Source organism: Triticum aestivum, chromosome 4B, assembly GCF_018294505.1.
Source record: "Triticum aestivum cultivar Chinese Spring chromosome 4B, IWGSC CS RefSeq v2.1, whole genome shotgun sequence".
NCBI classification, from domain to species: Eukaryota; Viridiplantae; Streptophyta; class Magnoliopsida; order Poales; family Poaceae; genus Triticum; species Triticum aestivum.
In genome coordinates, this window is record NC_057804.1 from 256,469,151 (window position 1) to 256,492,871 (window position 23,721).

General features: G+C 41.3%; 1 pseudogene; it reads right to left on the reverse strand.

The window, feature by feature from the left end:
* Nucleotides 1–2,171: 2,171 nt before the first annotated feature.
* Nucleotides 2,172–2,263, reverse strand: LOC123095264 (uncharacterized; annotated as a pseudogene).
* Between the last annotated feature and the right edge of the window lie 21,458 nt (nucleotides 2,264–23,721).

Below are 23,721 nucleotides of genomic sequence, written 5' to 3' on the forward strand. Positions count from 1 at the left end.
AAAGTTGTGCATCGCCCAGTGTACTTCATCAGTTCCCTGTTACAGGGGCTCGATTGAGGTACTCTAGCATGCAAAAAAATGATCTTTGGCATCACGATAAGTATATTTCACATATATAATTTTGGTACTCAAATATAGCATCTATCATGACATATTCGTCCATTCTTGCCATGATTGATTGAATGTTGCTTGATAATCATCAAAAAGGATCATGTACTAGTCTTTGGTCTATCTTGCAGAAATGTGCGCAAAGGCACTAATAATCGTCAAGATTCCGTCTATGTGGCTATCAAGAAGAGTGAAGAAGAAAAGAGAAGGAAGAAGAGACTTGTGTGAGATGAAGAGAAGTAATCAGGGGGCTAGATAAAGAAGTGGGAGGACCTTCTTGTGAAGAAAGAAGAGAAGAAAGAGGGCCAAATCGCAAAGTGCAGATGAGAGGAGGGGAACAAAATCCCTACGCGCCTGGAGGGATCCGATGAGGCCTGGCATCTCCATCTCCCCTCTCCCCCAACTCCTTCTCCACCTCCGGCCGCCGCCACGGCCAGGCCGGCGTGGCGGTGAGCCATCCATTCAACAGCACCACCATCGCCTCCTGCCACCACTCCACCACGCACCACCAGCAGCACCATCCATCGTCCACACGCCTCCACCAGCGCCGCCACCAGCGCCCACCTCGCGCACCCCTCCTTCTTCCTCTCGACCTCCTGCTGCTGCCTTCTCTTCTTCCACGCAACGTGCTGCTACTCCTTCTTCCTATGCGCCCCTGCCGCTCTTCTTGTTGAAGCCCTTTCCCCTCACCACGCTGCTGTTCCTTCTTCTTCCCCTTGCTGTTACTATTTCTCTTCTTCCCTCACCTCTAGCTGCTGCTCCTAGTTCTTCTCTGAACCCAAACTGCTGTTGCTTCTCTCCTCTCTTACTTCTTGCAAATTTCTGAAAACTGCTAGGTGAACCTTGTGTACTGTTCTGAACAATTAATTTGTGCCTTGAGATGCTTATGTAATATTCAGATTTGAAGTGTACTTGCAACCTGCTGTTTGCTCTGTTTAAGTACTTGTACAATATAGTGTATGTGTTCTGAGATCTGACTAGTTGATGCTTTGTTACTTTGAGAGATACTTGATCTAATATATTTTGGTTCTGTCAATTAGTATTCTGCTAGTATATGTGTGTGTGTGTGTGTGTGTGTAATTCATCAAAAATATTGTTGTGTGCTGATGATTAGTGTCCAGTTTACTGTTCTTGTGATATATACACATATGTATGTGTTATGTTCATGTCCTTTTTACTTCTCTTGTCATTGATGTTAGCTTGTGTTAGTATCTTAATTTCTCAAGAATTACAAAAGTACCAAAAAGAAAGTTAGTAAAATCTATATCTACCTTTGCTTATCCGCATTTTCATTGGCGACAATCTTGATAGTTTAGGTTTTATTTCTGCATTCATAAGCTGAACTGTGTCACCTAGCTTTAGCCAAGCGTTGTTGCCATCACCTAGTCCTTGTGGAGAACACGACATCCGTAGTTTGGGAAAATTGTTCCACTACATCTACAAATGATCATTTTGGCACCGTTGCCGGGGACTAGCATCGAGCGATTGTGTGAAGCTATAGACTAGGCTTAGTATAGTTTTTGTTTAAATTTCCAGTCAAATTTATTTCTGTGTTTATTTTATCTTTTTATTTTTTGTTGCTTCGGCTTATTAGGGTACTAACCCTCTCACCAGTCTTTGATGTTTGTGAGCATGTGTAGGATATCTTACTATTTGTAGGCTCATTGACAGTTGCACTTGAACATATGGCTTTAGTACGTGATCTTTGGTTGCCAAGTAGTTTGGACACGATGACAGGGCCAATTTGGCCATCTATTGAGGCCGAAAATTTTGAGTTGAGGCCTGGACTTATTGCTGTTGTCTTGCAGAATCAGTTTAGAGGATTACCCAATGAAGACCCTCATGAGCACATTAGTAATGTTCTGGAGTATGCCAATATAGTCCAGTACCATGGCGTTTCCGAAGATGCTATCAAGTGTATGTTGTTCACATTCTCTCTCAGAGATGCTGCTAAGGACTGGAACTATTCTTTGCCATCAAGATCATACACTTGGGATGATATTTCGCAAGCTTTCCTGCATAGATATTTTCCACTTTACAAGCAAGCTGCAATTCGTGACCAGATCCTCAGTTTTGTGCAAGATGGAAGTGAGAGCTTGTATGAAGCTTGGGAGAGATATAATTATTTGCTTAGAAAATGTCCTAATCATGGGCAAAAGGATTGGTTAGTGCTTCAGATATTCTATAGAGGGCTAACACATGCTTCAAGAGATCTTATTGATATGTCAGCTGGTGGAACAATCATGAACAATACCGTTGAGGGTGCAATTATTCTCATTGAGAGCATTGCCTTCCACCAAATGCAATGGGGTTATGAAAGGCCTAGTTCAAATCCAAAGGTTGCAAGCTGTGTGCAATCAGAAGCTGTGTGTTCCATAAGTGAACAGAAATCATCCATGGTACCTAATATTCAAAACCAGCATGTTTCATTCCAGGGACAACAACATTTCAGAACTGAATTAGAGCCTCCATATAGAAACATTGATCTTACTTCAATTATCCTTGATGATGATTATGATATTTTCCAAGATGATGCAACCACTGTAGATCAGATGGATACCACAGTAGCAGATCCAATACCTCATGGAAATGAAACTGTTCAGAATGAGTCAAAGTTGCAAGAAGAGGTTTATGAGGAACCTACTCTGTTTGACGCTAAGTTGAGACCGCAAGATATGGAGAAATTCACTTGTGTTAGTCAGCTATCTCACTGGTGGAATTTAGTCATGTCACCAATTGCCCACACTTGTGTTACAACTGTATCTGGACTATTTGTCAAGAAGAAATCATTAGCTCCACCAGTGGTTACCTCTATCACAGTTAAAGAGAGTATCTCAGAGAGGAATAGTGAAGATGAGATTCCAACTCCTACACATACAATTAAGCAAGTCGGAGACATTCCAAGGAGAGAGATACAAGAGGTTGAGTCAAATTTAGAAGAGCTGATACTTCAATATCCTGAGAAGATCCCATGTGTTGCTGAGCTGCATGACAGGTGGAAGTCATCGGTGTCACTGTTGAAACTTAGCAATGATGGTGATGAGGAGAACATTGCTCAGAAAGACAGTGAGGTAGTGATCTCAGCACCCCTAGCAGATCATGTTAGTGAATATTCACAGATGGGGACACTACAGACTCAATTAAGTGTTGCTGGTAGTAGCACCATATAAGATCCAGAGGAAGAGAGACCTCAGATTGAAGATGTACTCGAAGCCAAGGCACAAGATGATCTACTACTCTTGAAGAAGCAAAAGAAGCTGTTGTAGATGAACTTGAAGAACCAAAAATTCATTTGCCTATTGTCACACAAGAGCGTGATGTAGCAGGTTTATCTAATCCTCTTAATGACATGTCTTCATATGATTTGTTTGCTACTACCTTGCATTGCATGATGCCATCACTTAAGGTAGATTTGAAAAACTATTTGCTTGGACATGATCATACACACCCTGTTAGTGGCATTGCTCATATCTCTGTTCATGCTACTTATGTTCCTAATGCTATACCCATGCTTAATGAAACGTGTGATTCTAATACTAGCATTGAGCTTACTGATTTGTACCATCCTAAACATGTGCTTTATAGCTATGCTTATGTAATTGGATATTCGATTGATGACTTGGAGGGTATTATCCCTACCACTTGCATTGTCTCTTTCGTTGCGTGCTCTTTCAGGATCTTGCTTGTGCATGAATGACTACATGCTGACCAAGTTCGAGATGACATTCCCTGGGACCCCGATGGACCCATGGCATGGGGATGAGGAGAAGCAAGGAGCACACATGAAGAGAGAAGCTAGAGCAGACATGAGGATAGGGAAGCAAAAGGAGAGGAGTCACAATGCACGAGGAAGCAAAGGAGAAGAGTTGCAGTTTAGAGAGTGTCGAGCGAGTGCTACTTCCTATAAAAACCCGGTGAGCTGTTTCATGACCCATTCCAAGTATATCATCCATTGATACATGCTGAAGTCAAATGTTTTTTGGGTCGCTTGAGCAATTTCTTAAATATCGTCCCACTGAATTTTACCTTCGACATAGGGTTATTGATGTGAATATATGAAGTGAGTGTTGAATGCCTTGTAAACTAGTGATCTACACAATGCTATTTTTGCTGAAATTAGTGAAAGCTATTAGTTTTGAGTGCTCAAATCCCTAGTACACTAGAAAACTTAATCATTTTCTGCTTTTACCTCGATACACCTAGATCATTAAGTGTCAGATGCTGAGTTTGTGCCTAATGTGTTCCCATTGAGAGAAATCACCTAACCACTATGGATTAGCATGCTATGTTCCCTGGATCGGTAGCATGTGAACCAGACATGGAGAAGTGATGATTCCTATTTTTGTGCTTATGCGTTGTTCATTTAAGATAAGTAATAATAAATAAATAAGTCTGACTACCTACAATAGCATGTCATGTTCCCGGGATCGGTGGCATGTGAAATCGGGTTAGCTTGGGCAGTAATTAATAATAAAAAAATGTAATTGTCGAACCAGGTGTATACCATGTTCTTGGGATCGGTGGTATGTTCCTTTGGGGAGACAAACAAAAAAACTAATAATTGGTCGATCCAGGTGTATACCATGTTCTTGGGATCAGTGGTATGTTCCTTTGGTGAGATGGATAAAATATTATCATTGCTTCCTTCAAATTCAATAAGTGGTTCAACCACAATGTTCCTGGTAATAAGTGATCTGATCACAAGTTTAAGTTCCTTTTATTTTTTTGGATCATGCTCTCTTTAGGAACCATTTGGCGCAGTCATCATTTAAACTTGTTGATCCTCTTTTATCATTCTAAAAGTTTAAAATGGTCATGCTTACTAGTATCCTACTGCTTTGTAGCACTCTTAACCATCAATTTTCACTAGCTAAGTCCAAAAGCATGCATTGTTTAGAGATCTACTTCACTTGGACATTCTTTACTCAGTTCACTGTTCACATTCTTGCTCTTGTCATATGCCTTTGCTTGAGGACAAGCAAAGATTTAAGTGTGGGGGAACTTGATAAGTATATTTCACATATATAATTTGGGTACTCAAATATAGCATCTATCGTGACATATTCGTCCATTCTTGCCATGATTGATTGAATGTTGCTTGATAATCATCAGAAAGGATCATTTACTAGTCTTTGGTCTATCTTGCAGAAATGTGCGCAAAGGCACTAATAATCGTCAAGATTCCGTCTATGTGGCTATCGACAAGAGTGAAGAAGAGAAGAGAAGGAAGAAGAGACTTGTGTGAGATGAAGAGAAGTAATTAGGGGGCTAGATAAAGAAGTGGGAGGACCTTCTTGTTAAGAAAGAAGAGAAGAAAGAGGGACAAATCACAAAGTGCAGATGAGAGGAGGGGAACAAAATCCCTATGCGCCTGGAGGGATCCGATGAGGCCTGGCATATCCATCTCCCCTCTCACCCAACTCCTTCTCCACCTCCGGCTGCTGCTGCGGCCAGGCCGGTGTGGCGGCGCGCCATCCATTCACCAGCACCACCATCGCCTCCTGCCACCACTCCACCACGCACCACCAGCACCACCATCCATCGTCCACACGCCTCCACCAGCACCGCCACCAGCGCCCACCTCGCGCACCCCTCCTTCTTCCTCTCGACCTCCTGCTGCTGCCTTCTCTTCTTCCACGCAACCTGCTTCTGCTCCTTCTTCCTATGCGCCCCTGCTGCTCTTCTTGCTAAAGCCCTTTCCCCTCACCACGCTGTTGTTCCTTCTTGTTCCCCTTGCTGCTACTATTTCTCTTCTTCCCTCGCATCTAGCTGCTGCTCCTAGTTCTTCTCTGAACCCAAACTGCTGCTGCTTCTCTCCTCTCTTACTTCTTGCAAATTTCTGAAAACTGCTAGGTGAACCTTGTGTACTGTTCTGAACAATTAATTTGTGCCTTGAGATGCTTATGTAATATTCAGATTTGAAGTGTACTTGCAACCTGCTGTTTGCTCTGTTTAAGTACTTGTACAATATAGTGTATGTGTTCTGAGATCTGACTAGTTGAGGCTTTGTTACTTTGAGAGATACTTGATCTATTATATTTTGGTTCTGTGAATTAGTATTCTGCTATTATATGTGTGTGTGTGTGTGTGTGTAATTCATCATAAATATTGTTGTGTGCTGATGATTAGTGTCCAGTTTACTATTCTTGTGACATATACACATATGTATGTGTTATGTTCATGTCCTTTTTACTTCTCTTGTCATTGATGTTAGCTTGTGTTAGTATCTTAATTTCTCAAGAATTACAAAAGTACCAAAAAGAAAGTTAGTAAAATCTGTATCTACCTTTGCTTATCCGCATTTTCATTGGCGACAATCTTGATAGTTTAGGTTTTATTTCTGCATTCATAAGCTGAACTATGTCACCTAGCTTTAGTCGAGCGTTGTTGTCGTCGCCTAGTCCCTGTGAAGAACACGACATCCGTAGTTTGGGAAAATTGTTCCACTACATCTACAAATGATCAATCATCATGGCCTCAAGGAAACTGTACCAATACTTCCAAGCCCATGAGATTACGGTTGTCACTCGCTTCCCGTTGCAAAGGATACTACGAAACACTGAGGCTACTGGGAGAATTGTGGAATGGGATTTGGAGTTGCCCAGTTTGGGACTGAGGTTTGAGAGCATATCAACAATTCAGAGTGGGGCGTTGGCAGAGTTTATTGCTGAAAGGACGCCGACCCCTAATGAGGAAGTGACAGAGATAGTTATCCCCGTCAAGGATGCGCCCCAAGAATGGATCATGTAGGTGCCTTTTCCCTGCAAGGTGCAGGGGCTGGCGCGCTTCTTGTCGCACCTTCGGGGGAGCCCTTGAAGAACTCGTCCAAATGCATTTCTCCCGGGAAGAGGCAAACAACAATGCAACAGAGGATGAAGGGCTCCTTGCCGGGCTCAGGATTGCAGCAGAATTGGGAATTAAGAAGCTGATGATTCGAGGAGTTCACAAATGATGGTGAGACAAGTCAACAAGGATTATCAGAGTCCATTAATGGAGTCATACGTCGAGGAAGTGAGGATATTGGAGGAGCGCTTTGATGGACTGCAAATAGAGCATGTACCCCATGCAGACAATAGCATAGCTGATCATCTATCAAAGTGTGCTCCACAAAAGCTTCCTATGGAACCAGGAACTTTTGTTCTCCATCTTGCTCAGCCCTCCGTATTCCCAGCAATAATGGCCCGGAAAGGAGGAAGATGGACTCTGGTAAGCCTCTCCCGATAGAGCCTCGTTCTCCTGGCAGGGACCTGCCAGAAACTCACAACTCGCTGGCCCGCACCCTCCTGTCGGGACCACGGTCCCCTACAAACAAGGAGTGTGCCCCCGCCAAGGTTGGAAAAGGCGATAGGCATAAGCGAGGCGGTTGGCCCTCGCCTAGTGCCTAGGCGGTGCCTAAGCGCCCTAGGTGCGGCCTAGGCGGTAATATAGTTTTTACTCGTGTATTTGTGATTATTATATGGGTTTTGATATTAGTTTATGGTATATAAATAAGTTAATTGCCATCTACTGCCATTGGAATATAACCAGTTTCACATATCAGTGCAGTATGTGCCATGATTTCTTGCATGGGTAGGCAATTCCTTGCTTGCCCTGCCTAGACCACCATTTATGCCCTAGGTGAGGCAATTGCCAATTGCCTAGCACCTAGGCGCGCCTAAGCGCCTCCTAGGCACTGCCTTTTCCAACAGAGGCCCCCGCAGTTGAGGAGGTGTCGCTAGTCCTCGTTGCCGAGCCTCAGGCTCCAACTTGGGCAAGGCACATAGTCCACTTTCTCCAAACCGGAGAACTTCCTAGTGACCAAGATGAGGCTGAAAGAGTAGTCCAAGGCCAGTATGTACCAGTTTGTCGATGACACTCTATACAGAAGGAGGCCCAACGGTGTGAAATTTACGTGCATCTCCCGGGAAGAAGGAAAGGTACTGTTGGCTTAGATACACAAAGGTATGTGCGGCTCCCACATTGGATCAAGGGCATTAGTTGGAAAGGCATTCTGCCAAGGATTCTATTGGCCCACAGCCCTCCAAGATGTGGTCGAGCTTGTCACGAAATGTGAAGCCTGCCAGTTCCATTCGAAGAATATCCACCTGCCTACCCAAGCCCTTCAGACAATCCCTTTATCATGGCCATTTTCGGTCTGGGCTCGATATCCTTGGCCCTTTCCCCCAAGCAATCGGGGCTTTGAATTCTTGTTCGTTGCCATCAACAAGTTTACAAAGTGGCCGGAAGTGACTCACGTGAGAAAGGTGACGGCCCAATCAGATATCAAGTTCTTGAAAGAACCGGTGTGCCGTTTTGGAGTTTTGGCAAGGATCATCACTGACAACGACACCCAGTTCACGAGCCACGCCTTCATGCAATATGTTCGCACCCTCGGAAGCAAGATCTCATTTGCCTCTGTCGCTCATCCCAGGAGCAATGGGCAAGCTGAAAGGGCGAATGCTAAAGTGCTGCAGGGACTCAAAACAAGAACCTTTGATACGATGTGGAAGCACGACAGGTGGTGGATCAATGAGCTATCGGTAGTCCTGTGGTCCATTAGAATGACACCAAAGCGAGCTACCGGGCAGACTCCCTTTTCCCTGGTCTATGGGGCACAAGCAGTTATCCCCATGGAACTCTTTTACGGGTTTCCTCGAGTGCTTGCCTACGATGAAGTAGCGCAAGATCAGCACCATCTTGACGACATTGTGCTACTCCAAGAGAACCGTCTCCAAGCTGCTACGTGTGCTGCACGCCATCAGCAAGCCCTGCGTCGCTATCATAGCCGTAGGGTTCACGCCTGGTGTTTTCAGGAAGGAGACCTTGTCCTTAGGCGTGTTTAGTCGGCCAAGGGTACAAACAAGTTGACGCGGAAGTGGGAAGTCCCTTACCGGGTAGTACTAGTCACCAAACCTGGCGCAGTCCGTTTGGAGAATGGAGGTTGCGGCGATGGCTGCCTCACACCGCAGCTGAACCAGTTAACCCTTGTACTCCTCTCCACATGGGCATCCACTGCCGAGTCTTCCCCGGCTCTATGTCGTCCCCTTCCTAGGCCTCACCGCCGTCCACCACCTTGGTGCTCTCGGCATGGCGTGGTCAACATGGTCAAGGAACGACTTCCATCGGAAGAGTACTGTACGTCGAGAGGCTGATAGCTCGGTCCACGGCCACAACAAGGAAGTGCAACCTTATTACGCGTAAAATAATTATTCCTCCACCTAACAGCGGGGACCCACCGGACGGTCCACCGTATTTCATGAAAAAACATTTCCCCCCTGACTGTTGGGACCCACCAGCTACATCTTCGCACGCAAGGAAGTGCGTCCATATTACAGGCAGAAAAAATGATTCTCCCCCTGACATCTAGGACCGACCAGCAATAACTTCGCATGCAAGGAAGTCCCTCCTTATCCTCCCTAATAGTCGGGACCCACCTGGTCAAAGCATACGTAGCGTTGTCATTCTAGTCGTGAACGTGTACATACATACAGGTCGATCGGTCTGTCTGCAGGCTGCAGCAATGAACCGTGGCCGAGTAAGGAAGGGTATGTGTCGTAGTAGAGGCACGGATGTAGCATGTCAAGCAGTCCCTTCAATATCGTGTACACGCACGTACAACCAGGTTGCCAGAAAGTAAATACAGCCACGTACGTACATATAGGCGGGGTCTCGAACGCCTACTCGTGCATACGTACGGGCCAGGGCTTGTGTACATGGAGAGGCAGCGGAGAGCCGCGACGGCGTCCCGTTCATTGGTAGCCAACCAGCTGGGTCGGAACGGAGAAATTGTGTCGTCATGTCCATCGGGAGGCAACCGAATGTGTCGTCATCATCGGGAGGCAACGGAATGTGTCGTGTTCATCGGGAGCCAGCCGACTTGGACGGAACAGCTGAAACTAGGCCTGGCGTACCGCAGAACGAAGAAATGGACTTTGATACGTCTCCAACGTATCTATAATTTTTGATTCTCCATGCTATTATATTATCCATCTTGGATGTTTTATATGCATTTATATGCTATTTTATATGATTTTTGGGACTAATCTATTAACCTAGAGACCATTGCTAGTTTCTGTTTTTTCCTTGCTTTTGAGTTTTAAAGAAAAGGAGTGCCAAACGGAGTCCAATTGACCTAAAAATTCACGGAGATTGTTTTTTGGACCAGCAGAAGCCCAAGAAGCATCGAAGATGGACCAGAAGAGTGTCAGCCACCACGAGGGTGGAGGGCGTGCCCAACCCCCTAGACATGCCCCCTACCTCGTGGCTACCTCATGGACCCCCCCTGACTTGTTCCTGACACCAACACCTCTTATATATGCCCAAACTTCCATAACAGAATGAAGATCAGGAGTTCCGACACCGCAAGCCTCTATAGCCACCAAAAACCAATAGGGACCCTGTTCCGGCACCCTGCCAGAGAGGGAATCCATCACTACTGGCCATCATCATCATCCGGTGCTCTCCATGATGAGGTGGGAGTAGTTCACCCTCGGGGTTGAGGGTATGTACAAGTAGTTATGTGTTTGATCTCTCTCTCTCTCTCTCTCGCGCGCCTTCTTGATTTGGCACGATCTTTATGTACTGCGAGCTTTGCTATTATAGTTGGATCATATGATGTTTCTCCCCCTCTACCTTCTTGTAATCGATTGAGTTTTCCCTTTGAAGTTATCTTATTGGATTGAGTCCTTAAGGATTTGAGAACACTTGATGTATGTCTTGCATGTGCTTATCTGTGGTGAGAATGGGATATCCACATGATCCACTTGATGTATGTTTTGGTGATCAACTTGCGGGTTCAGTGACCTTGTGACCTTATGCATAGGGGTTGGCACATGTTTTCATCTTGACTCTCCGGTAGAAACTTTGGGGCACTCTATGAAGTTCTTTGTGTTGGTTTGAATAGATGAATCTGAGATTATGTTATGCATATCGTATAATCAAACCCGTGGATACTTGAGGTGACATTGGAGTATCTAGGTGACATTAGGGTTTTGGTTGATGTGTGTGTTAAGGTGTTATTTTACTATGAACTCTAGGGCTGTTTGTGACACTTATATGAATAGCCGAATGGATTGATCAGAAAGAATAACTTTGAGGTGGTTTCGTACCCAACAATAATGTCTTTGTTTCTTCTCTGCTATTAGCGACTTTGGAGTGACTCTTTGTTGCATGTTGAGGGATTGTTATATGATCGAATTATGTTATCATTGTTGAGAGAACATGCACTAGTGAAAGTATGAACCCTAGACCTTGTTTCGAAGCATTGCAATACCGTTTTTGCTCACTTTTACCACTTGCTACATTGCTGTTTTTATATATTCAGATTACAAAAAGCTATTTCTACCATCCATATTACACTTGTATCACCATCTCTTCGCAGAACTAGTGCACCTATACAATTTACCATTGTATTGGGTGTGTTGGGGACACAAGAAACTCTTTGTTATTTGGTTGTAGGGTTGTTTGAGAGAGACCATCTTCATCCTATGCCTTCGATGGATTGATAAACCTTAGGTCATCACTTGAGGGAAATTTGCTACTGTCCTACAAACCTCTGCACTTGGAGGACCAACAACGTCTACAAGAAGAAGGTTGCGTGGTAAACATCAAGTTCTTTTCTGGCACCGTTGACGGGGAGGTTAGTGCTTGAAGGTATATCTTTAGATCTTGCAATTGAATCTTTTAGTTTCTTGTTTTATCACTAGTTTAGTCTATAAAAGAAAACTACAAAAAATGGAATTGAGGTCTCATATGCTTCATCTTTTTAATGTCTTTCATGAAAATAAGGATTCCGAAAATTGTGCTCAATTGCTAGAAGAAGAAGTTAATAAATTGTTTCTAACTAAATATTTGAATGATGAGCATGATTGCAATGTTGTTAGTATGAATTCTTTGAATATCCATGATGCTAATGATATGCAAAGCCACAATCTTGTGGATGCTATGTTTGATGAATATGATATTTTAGTCCCCCAAGTTTTGATGAGAATATTTAGTATGATGAAAGCAATATTTAGTATGATGAAAGTATGCCTCCTATTTATGATGATTACATTGATGAAAGTGGGTTTGGAAGTTTGTCAACTTTAGGAAGTAATGATCCCACTATTTTGGAGGGTGTTGAATCTTTTCACAATATTGATAAAAGTGGATTTGGAGAGGTCATGACTTTATTTAGTGACGAATCCACTATGTCGGAAGACGTTCCAATTGATTATGAGGACAAAGTTGCTATCTTTGATGGTTATTGTGATAACACGTATGCTATAAAGAATAATGATAACCATGAAACTTTTCATCATGATTTTAACTTTCAATTGGATTATGCCGCACATGATAGTAATTTTGTTGAGTTTGCTCCCACTACTATTCATGAGAAGAAATTTTCTTATGTGGAGAGTAATAAATTTTCTATGCTTGCGGATCATGAAAAGAATGCTTTATGTGATGGTTATATTGTTGAATTCATTCATGATGCTACTGAAAATACTTATGATGGAGGAATATATGCTTGTAGGGATTGCAATAATATCAAGTTTCCTCTCTATGTGTCGAAAATCTTGAAGATATGCTTGTTTTGCCTTCCTATGCTAGTTGATTCTTGATCTCATAAATTGTTTGCTCAAAAAATTCCTATGCATAGGAAGTGGGTTAGGCTTAAATTTGTTAGTCATATTCTTCATGATGCTCTCTTTATGTTTCAATTCTTACCTTTCATGTGAGCATCATTGAAATCATCATGCCTAGCTAGAAGGCATTAAAGAAAAGCGCTTGTTGGGAGACAACCCGATATTTATACCTACTGTTTTGGTGTGTTCACATGATTAAGCTACTATAGTAATCATGTTTTATAGCCTTTGTTTCAATAAAGTGCCAAGTAATACCTTTGGGATGGCTCACGGTAATAGTTGATTTGATCTTGCTGAAAAACAGAAACTTTCGCGCTCACAAAAACAATTTTAATAATTCACAGAAGCATGATTTTAAGTTGATTTTTTGTAGAAGATTAATAAACAGATTGCTTAGGAATCCCTAATTTGTCAGGATTTTTGGAGTTACAGAAGTATTCGAGAGTTACGGATTACTACAGGATGTTTTGTTTTTGACAGATTCTATCTTCATTGTGTTGTTTGCCTATTTTGATGAATCTATGAGTAGTATCGGAGGGTATGAACCATGGAGAAGTTGGAATACAGTAGATATAACACCAATATGAATATAGAATGAGTTCACAACAATACCAAAAGTGGTGATTTATTTTCTTATACTAACGGAATTTACTAGTTTTCTGTTGAGTTTTGTGTTGTGAAGTTTTCAAGTTTCGGGTAAAGATTCGATGGACTATGGAACAAGGAGTGGCAAGAGCCTAAGATTGGGGATGCCCAAGGCACCCCAAGGTAATATTCAAGGACAACCAAGAGCCTAAGCTTGGGGATGCCCCATATGGCATCCCCTCTTTCGTCTTCGTTCATCGGTAACCTTACTTGGAGCTATATTTTTATTCACCACATGATATGTGTTTTGCTTGGAGCGTCATGTCATTTTATTTTGTTTTGCTTGTTGTTTGAATAATATCCCAAGATCTGAAATTTTTAAATGTTAGGGAGTCTTCACATGGTTGCATAATTATTGAACTAATCATTGATCTTCACTTATATCTTTTGGAGTAGTTTGTCATTTGCTCTAGTGCTCCACTTATATATTTTTAGAGCACGATGGTGGTTTTATTTTGAAGAAATTGATGAAACTCTCATGCTTCACTTATATTATTTTGAGAGTCTTAAACATCATGGTAATTTGCTTTGGTTATGAATTTAGTCCTAATATGATATGCATCCAAGAGGGATATAATAAAAACTTTCATATAAAGTGCATTGAATACTATGAGAATTTGATTCTTTATTATTGTTTTGAGTTATGAAGATGGTGATATTAGAGTCATGCTAGTGAGTAGTTGTGAATTTGAGAGATATTTGTGTTCAAGTTTGTGATTCCCGTAGCATGCACGTATGGTGGACCGTTATGTGATGAAGTCGGAGCATGATTTATTTTTTGACTGTCTACCTTGTAAGCGGCAGTATGGGACGAGCGATGGTCTCTTCATACCAATCTATCCCCCTCGGAGCATGCACGTAGTACTTAGTTTCGATTACTAATAGATTTTTGCAATAAGTATGTTAGTTCTTTATGACTAATGTTGAGTCCATGGATTATCCGCACTCTCACCCTTCCACCATTGCTGGCCTCTCTAGTACTATGCAACTTTCGCCGGTAGCATACACCCACCATATACTTTCGTCAAAACAGCCACCATACCTACCTATTATAGCATTTCCATAGCCATTCTGAGATATATTGCCATGCCACTTTCCACCATAATTCTTGAGTTGTAAGTACATAAAAGTGTGATGACCTTCATTATTAGAGCATTGCCCCAGTGAGGAAAGGATGATGGAGACTATGCTTCCCCCACTAGTGGGGATGAGACTCCGGACAAAAAATAAAAAAAATAAAAAAAGAGGCCAAAAGAAAGAGAAGGCCCAAAAAAAGAGAAAAAGAGAGAAGGGGCAATGCTACTATCCTTTTACCACACTTTTGCTTCAAAGTAGCACCATGATGTTCATGATAGAGAGTCTCCTATGTTGTCACTTCCATATACTAGTGGGAATTTTTGATTATAGAACTTGGCTTGTATATTCCAATGATGGGCTTCCTCAAATTTCCCTAGGTCTTCGAGAGCAAGTGAGTTGGATGCACACCCACTTAGTTTCTTTTTGAGCTTTCATACACTTATAGCTCTAGTGCATCCACTGCATGGAAATCCATACTCACTCACATCGATATCTATTGATGGGCATCTCCATAGCCATTGATAGGCCTAGTTGATGTGAGACTATCTCCTTCTTTTTGTCTTCTCCACAACCACCATATTCTGTTATACCATAGTGCTATATCCATGGCTCAAGCACATGTATTGCGTGAAGATTGAAAAAGTTTGAGAACATCAAAAGTATGAAACAATTGCTTGCCTTGTCATCGGGGTTGTGCATGATTTGAATATTTTGTGTGATGAAGATGGAGCATAGCCAGACTATATGTTTTTGTAGGGATAAGCTTTCTTTGGCCATGTTATTTTGAGAAGACATAATTGCCTTGTTAGTATGCTTGAAGTATTATTGTTTTTATGTCAATATTGAACTTTTGTTTTGAATCTTTTGGATCTGAACATTCATGCCACAATAAAGAGAATTACATGGATAGATATGTTAGGTAGAATTCCACATCAACAATTCTGTTTTAATCATTATATTACCCATCTTGGATGTTTGATACGTCTCCAACGTATCTATAATTTTTGATTGTTCCATGCTATTATATTACCCATCTTGGATGTTTTATATGCATTTATATGCAATTTTATATGATTTTTGGGACAAACCTGTTAACCTAGAGCCCAGTGCTAGTTTCTGTTTTTTCCTTTTTGAGTTTACAGAAAAAGAATACCAAACGGAGTCCAATTGACCTGAAAATTCATGGAGATTGTTTTTGGACCAAAAGAAGCCCACGAAGCATCGAAGATGGACCAGCAGAGTCCCTAGGCCACCACGAGGGTGGAAGGCGCGCCCTACCCCCTGGGCATGCCCCCCTACCTTGTGGCTGCCTCGTGGACCCCCCTTGACTTCTTCCTAACGCCAACACCTCTTATATATATACCCAAACTTCCAGAACAAAATGAAGATCGGGAGTTCCGCTATCGCAAGCCTCTGTAGCCACCAAAAACCAATCGAGACCCTGTTCCGGCACCCTGCCGGAGGGGGAATCCATCACCGGTGGCCATCTTCATCATCCCGGTGCTCTCCATGATGAGGAGGGAGTAGTTCACCCTTGGGGCTGAGGATATGTACCAGTAGCTATGTGTTTGATCTCTCTCTCTCGTGTTCTTGATTTGGCACGATCTTGATGTACCACAAGCTTTGCTATTATAGTTGAATCATATGATGTTTCTCCCCCTCTACCTTCTTGTAATGGATTGAGCTTTCCCTTTGAAGTTATCTTATTGGATTGTGTCTTTAAGGATTTGAGAACACGTGATGTATGTCTTGCATGTGCTTATCTATGGTGACAATGGGATATTCGCGTGATCCACTTGATGTATGTTTCGGTGATCAACTTGCGGGTTCAGTGACCTTGTGAAGTTATGCATAGGGGTTGGCACACGTTTTGGTCTTGACTCTCCGGTAGAAACTTTGGGGCACTCTATGAAGTTCTTTGTATTTGTTTAAATAGATGAATCTGAGGTTGTGGGATGCATATCATATAATAAAACCCACGGCTACTTGAGGTGACATTAGGGTTTTGGTTGATGTGTGTCTTAAGGTGTTATTTTACTATGAACTCTAGGGCTGTTTGTGACACTTATAGGAATAGCCCAATGGATTGATCGGAAAGAATAACTTTGAGGTGGTCTCGTACCCTACCATAATCTCTTCGTTTGTTCTCCGCTATTTGTGACTTTGGAGTGACTTTTTGTTGCATGTTGAGGGATTGTTATATGATCTAATTATGTTATAGTTGTTGAAAGAACTTGCACTAGTGTAAGTATGAATCCTAGGCCTTGTTCCGAAGTATTGCAATACCGTTTTCTCTCACTTTTACCACTTGCTACCTTGCTTTTTTTATATTACACTTGTATCACCATCTCTTCCCTGAAATAGTGCACCTATGCAATTTACCTCATGGACGCCTCGTGTCCTTCCCGGACTACTTCTTATTTTCCTATTTCCTTAAATATCCCAAACAGAGAAAAAAATGCTATTAGAACTATTTTGCAGTCGGTTTACTTACCATACCACATACCTATTCCTTTTCGGAGTCTGAAACATTCTGGAAAGTGTCCCTTATGTATTCCTCCGGGGTTACGGTTTCAATCACATTGGTTTCAACAATTATGGGATTACCTGAGATATAATGTTTGATTCTTTGACCGTTCACCACCTTCGGATTTGTGCCTTCGAAGTTGTTGATTTTTATGGCACCAGAATGATAGACCTCCTCAATAATGTAAGGACCTTCCCATTTAGAGAGGCGTTTTCCTGCAAAAAAATCTTAAACGAGAGTTGAAAAGCAACACATAATCACCTACATTAAACTCACGCTTTTGTATCCTTTTGTCATGCCATCTTTTAACTTTTTCTTTAAACAGTTTGGCATTCTCATAGGCTTGAGTTCTCCATTAATCAAGTGAGCTAATGTCAAATAACCTCTTCTCACAGACAAGTTTGAAATCATAATTGAGCTCTTTAATGGCCCAATATGCCTTATGTTCTAGTTTGAGAGGTAAGTGACATGCTTTTCCATAAACTATTTTATATGGAGACATACCCATAGGATTTTTATATGCAGTTCTGTAAGCCCATAATGCATCATCAAGTTTCTTGGACCAATTCTTTCTAGATCTATTAACAGTCTTTTGCAAAATCAATTTAAGCTCTCTGTTAATCAGTTCTACTTGGCACTAGACTGTGGGTGATATGGAGATGCAATTCTATGATTAACATCATACTTAGCAAGCATTTTACGAAAAGCACCATGAATAAAATGTGAACCAGCATCAGTCATTAGGTATCTAGGGACTCCAAACCTCGGAAAAATAACTTCTTTAAGCATCTTAATGGAGGTGTTATGATCAACACTACTAGTTGGAATAGCTTCTACCCATTTAGTAACGTAATCAACAACAACTAAAACATGTGTATACCCATTAGAGGAAGGATACCGTCCCATATAGTTAAAGCCCCAAACATCAAATGGTTAAATAGCAAGTTAATAATTCATAGACATTTCTTGATGTCTACTAATATTACCAATTCTTTGACATTCATCGCAAGACAAGAGAAACTTACGGGCATCCTTGAAGAGAGTAGGCCAATAAAAACCGGATTGCAATACCTTATGCACATTTCTATCTCCAACGTGGTGTCCTCCATAAGCCTCGAAGTGACCCTTACGTAGGTTCTGTTCCTATTCATGCTCAGGTACACAACGTCTAATAACACCATCTACTCCTTGTTTATAAAGGTGTGGGTCATCCCAGAAGTAATGTCTTAAATCATAGAAAAACTTTTTCTTTTGCTGGTACATGAAACTAGGTGGTATAAATTTAGCAACAATGTAATTAGCATAATCATCATACAATGGAGCAGTACGAGAAGCATTTATGATGGCTCATTGTTCGTCAGGAAAGCTATCATCAGTAGGTAGTGGGTCATCAAGAACATTCTCTAACCTAGACAAGTTGTCTGCAGCGGGGTTCTCAGCTCCCTTTCTATCAATAATATGCAAATCAAATTCTTGTAGTAGGAGAACCCATCTAATAAGTCTAGGTTTAGCATCTTTCTTTTCCATAAGATATTTAATAGCAGCATGATCAGTGTGAACAGTTACTTTAGAGTCAACGATATAAGGTATAAACTTATCACAAGCAAGTACAACTACTAAAAATTCTTTTTCAGTAGTAGCATAATTTCTCTAGGCACTGTCTAGAGTTTTACTAGCATATTGAATAACATTTAGTTTCTTATCAACTCTTTGTCCTAGAACAGCACCTACAACATAATCACTAGCATCGCACATAATTTCAAAAGGTAAATTCCAATCAGGTGGCTGAACAATAGGTGCAGAAATCAAAGCTTTCTTAAGTATTTCAAATGCTTCTACACAAGCATCATCGAAGACAAAAGGAATATATATCTTTTTGTAAGAGATGAGTCAGAGGCCTAGAAATTTTAGAGAAGTCCTTAATAAACCTCCTATAAAAACCGGCATGACCAAGGAAACTTCTTGTACCTTTAATGTCTTTAGGGCACGGCATCTTTTCAATAGCATCAACTTTAGCTTTATCAACTTCAATACCTCTTTCAGAAATTTTATGCCCCAAGACAATGCCTTCATTCACCATAAAGTGGCATTTTTCCCAATTCAAGACAAGATTAGTTTCTTCACATCTCTGCAAAACTCAATCAAGGTTGCTCAAGCAATCATCAAAAGAAGATCCATAAACGGAGAAATCATCCATGAAGACTTCAACAATCTTTTCACAACAGTCAGAGAATATAGCCATCATGCATCTTTGAAAGGTAGCAGGTGCATTACATAAACCAAAAGGCATATGTCTATAAGCAAAAGTACCGAAAGGGCAAGTAAAAGTGGTCTTTTCTTGATCCTCTTTTGATACAGGTATTTGAGAGAAACCAGAGGAACCATCAGAAAGCAAAAATGTGTATGTTTGGATAATCTTTCTAGCATTTGATCATTAAAAGGCAAAGGGTAATTATCATTTTTAGTAGCTTTATTTAATTTGCGGAAATCAATTACCATCCTATAACCTGTAACAATTCTTTGCAAGATCAATTCATCTTTATCGTTAGGAACGACAGTAATACCTCCCTTCTTAGGGACACAATGGACATGACTTACCCACTGACTATCAGCAACGGGATAAATTATACCTGCCTGCAGGAGCTTTAGTATTTCTTTTCTTACAACTTCTTTCATCTTAGGATTTAACCATCGTTGGTGATCAACCACTGGTTTGGCATCTTTCTCCAATTTTATTTTGTGTTGGCATAGAGTGGGAATGCCCTTAAGATCATCAAGAGTATATCCAATAGCAGCACCGTGCTTCTTCAGAGTTTTCAATAATTTCTCCACCTCCTTCTCTGAAAGGTTAGCACTAATAATAACAGGATATATCTTCTTTTCATCAAGATAAGCATATTTAAGAGTATCAGGTAGTGGTTTAAGCTCAAACACAGGATCACCCTTGGGTGGTGGAGGATCCCCTAGAATTTCAACAAGCAAGTTGCATTTTGAAATAGGTCCCTGTTTAAAGAATACTTCATCTATCTCCCTTCTTTCATTCATAAACATATCATTTTCATGGTCAAATATTGTTCTAAAGGATCATTAGGAGGCACGGCAATAAAAGCAAGACCAATAATTTCATCCTTACTAGGCAATTCTTTATCATGGGATTGTCTACAAAATTTAGCAAAATTAAAGTCATGAGACATATCCCCTAAACCAATCGTAACAATATACTTTTTGAAGTCTATCTTAGCATTAACAGTATTCAAGAAGGGTCTACCAAATATAATGGGACAAAAGTCATCTTCTTGGGAGCCAAGAACAAGAAAATCAGTAGGATATTTAACTTTCCCACACAAGACTTCAACATCTCTAACAATCCCAACTGGTGAAATAGTATCTCTATTGGAAAGCTTAATGTAACACCGATTTCTTCTATCTCAGCAGGTGCAATATCATGCATAATTTCTTTGTATAAGGAACGAGGTATTGCACTTGCACTAGAACTCGTATCACATAAGCCATGATAACAATGATCTCCTATTTTAACATAAATAACATGCATGCCTACAACAGGTCTATGTTTAATTTTAGTATCGGGTCTAGCAATTCTAGCAGCTTCATCACAGAAGTAAACAACATGTGCATCGATATTATGAGCCAAGAGATCTTTAACCATAGCAATACTAGGTTCAACTTTAATTTGTTCAGGTGGTGTAGGTGTTCTAGTATCACTCTTACGAACCACAGTTGAAGCTTTAGCATGATCCTTTATCCTAACAGGGAAAGGTGGTTTCTCAATATAGGTAGGAGGAAAAATAGGATTACTATAAGTGATAGTCTTTTCTTTAACTTTAATAGGTGCAACTACTTTTATTTCAATGGGAGGATTATATTTAAACCACTTCTACTTAGGGAGGTCAACATGAGTAGCAAATGATTCTTAGAAAGAAGCTACTATCTCAGAGTCAAGTCCATATTTAGTGCTAAATTCACGAAAAGCATCAGTATCCATAAAAGATTTAACACAATCAAACTTAGGTGTTATACCTGACTCCTTACCTTCGTCGAGATCCCAATCTTCCGAGTTGCGTTTAATTCTTTCCAATAAATCCCATTTGAAGCCAATAGTCTTCATCATGAAAGAGGCAGTACAAGAAGCATCGAGCATGGAGCGATTGTTGAGAGAAAGCCGAACATAATTTTTTTGGATAATAATTTCTCTTGAGAGCTCATGATTGGGGCATGAATATAAGATTTACTTAAGCCTCCCCCAAGCTTGAGCGATGCTTTCTCCTTCGCAAGGCCAAAAATTATATATATAATTACAATCATGATGAACAAGATGCATAGGATAAAACTTCTAATGAAATTCCAATTTCAATCGATTGTATTTCCATGATCCCATATCATCACATAGCCTAAACCATGTCAATTCCTTCCCCTTCAAAGATAAATGTAATACCTTCTTCTTGATAACATCCTCGGGCATACCTGCAAGCTTAAATAATCCACAAACTTTATCCACATAGATTAGGTGCAAATCGGGATGCAATGTTCCATCTCCTGTAAAAGGATTAGCTAGCAGTTTCTCTATCATACCCGAAATAATTTTAAAGTAAACATTTTCAGTAGGTTGAGGAGCAACTCTTTTCTCTACTGGTCGGGGTGAAGATACCCCGAACAAACCCCTCAAAGGGTTACTATCCATAGTAACAAGTGACAGTAAATTTCAGCACACTATATAAATGTTTCCTTACCAAGTTCCACTTACCAAAGGCGCTTCACTCCTCGGCAACGGCGCCAGAAAAGAGTCTTGATGAACCACAAGTGTAGGGGATCTATCGTAGTCCTTTCGATAAGTAAGAGTGTCGAAACCAACGAGGAGCAGAAGGAAATGACAAGCGCTTTTTAGTAAGGCATTCTATGCAAGCACTGAAATTATCGGTAACAGATAGTTTTGTGATAAGGTAATTATTAACGGGTAACAGGTAACAAAAGTAAATAAGGTGCAGCAAGGTGGCCCAATCCTTTTTTTAGAAAAAGATAAGACTAGAAAAATCTTATATGAAGGAAAAAGCTCCCGAGGACACATGGGAATTATCGTCAAGCTAGTTTTCATCACGTTCGTATGATTCACGTTCGTTACTTTGATAATCTGATATGTCGGTGGACCGGTGCTTGGGTACTGCCCTTCCTTGGACAAGCATCTGTGGGGACCCCGACTCATAAGTCGAGATCACCGAATGCACGTGTACAGTGATCCCAGAGATCAATGCTCACTGAACACACAGAAGCTGAATAACAAGAGTCTTACATCCATACATACGGTTTTACACAAATAGGACCATTATGGTCAAGTCTTGAGTGTATCATCGCAGCGGAAATCTTCAATAACAACTTGGACCCGTGCCATCTGCCTTAACCCTACAGGCATTATGACTGGGAAGCGTCCTAGCTCACATGTTCATCACCAAGGTACTCTTCATTATATCCTGTTCTTTCATGCCTGGCCAATAAAATAACCAGTGGCAAGCCAATGAGTACATTGAATGCACTCGCAAGCAACCCATGTTTTGGTTCAAGATACAACAATGCATGATATAGGTAAATTTTTGCAGAAAGCTAGTTTTGAGTGCAATGACATGTTCAACAACTTGTAAGACATGCATCAGGAGAATTCAATTAACCATGAGGACAGGTTACAGATATCAACATAAATAAGTGGGCATCAACCCAACTCAATCATGTCAAGTCCTTTGACTTGACCCAAGTAGTTCTCCCACTTATCCAAACACACACACTGGTTTGTAAACATGTGGACGTAGCCCAAGAGCGGTTACCCAACTGTCCTTGACCGTGGACACGGCTATTCGAATAGTTTTACACTCTGCAGAGGTTGCACACTTTACCCACAAGATCCGGGGAACTTCCGTGTCATCCATGACCCGCGATACCTCAAGTACCCGGGGTAAGCACCCGATCACTATCTTTCCCTAGACGGCACTAACAAGGAGTCCACTCGTTGTTCCGTATCCTCACGATGTACATCATACAAGACTCACTCGAGATCGTAACATCCGAGAGGGGACGCAACGGTGTATCCGGTGCCCTGTAAAAACAGTCATGGCCGCCCTACCTGGCACGACCCCGTCCCGAGAGAGAGCACCAACTCTCCCCTGTCACTAGTAATGCAGGCTCCAAGCTAGTATCAGCCTAGGTAATCAATAATGTCCTTTCCCATACAAGGGTAGAGTGGTTGCGCATGTAAGGTTGGAATAACGGTCGCAACTTAAACCAATCCGTTTTGAAAACAACACACACTTGCCTCGGTACACCACTTCGTCATCAAGTGGCTACCCAACTCATCATCACCCTCGCGCATAAGTGGCACCCGACGGGATTTTCCAAAAGTCTTTTGAAAATACTTTGTCTCCATCACCATGCATATTCCCGTCCCTTTTTGCGTAGCACTACTTTAGCATCCTATCTACCCCCACCGGCATAACCCTCATAAGAAGGTAGGGTCATACACAATGCAAGTATCAACGAGGAAGTACGGTGGCAAACCATCAAAGTGGTTACCACCTCATCATGATTCTATTGCAACAACAATATGGTGCTATATGACATGCATAAAAAGGGTTTCATAGACATGGTCAAAGGGCTGCTTGCCTGTTTTAACAAAGTCTTCGAGGTCTTCAAATATCTCTGGTCCAACTCCGAGCATTTCGTCTATTTCGTCAACTATCGTCGAAAGCAACCATA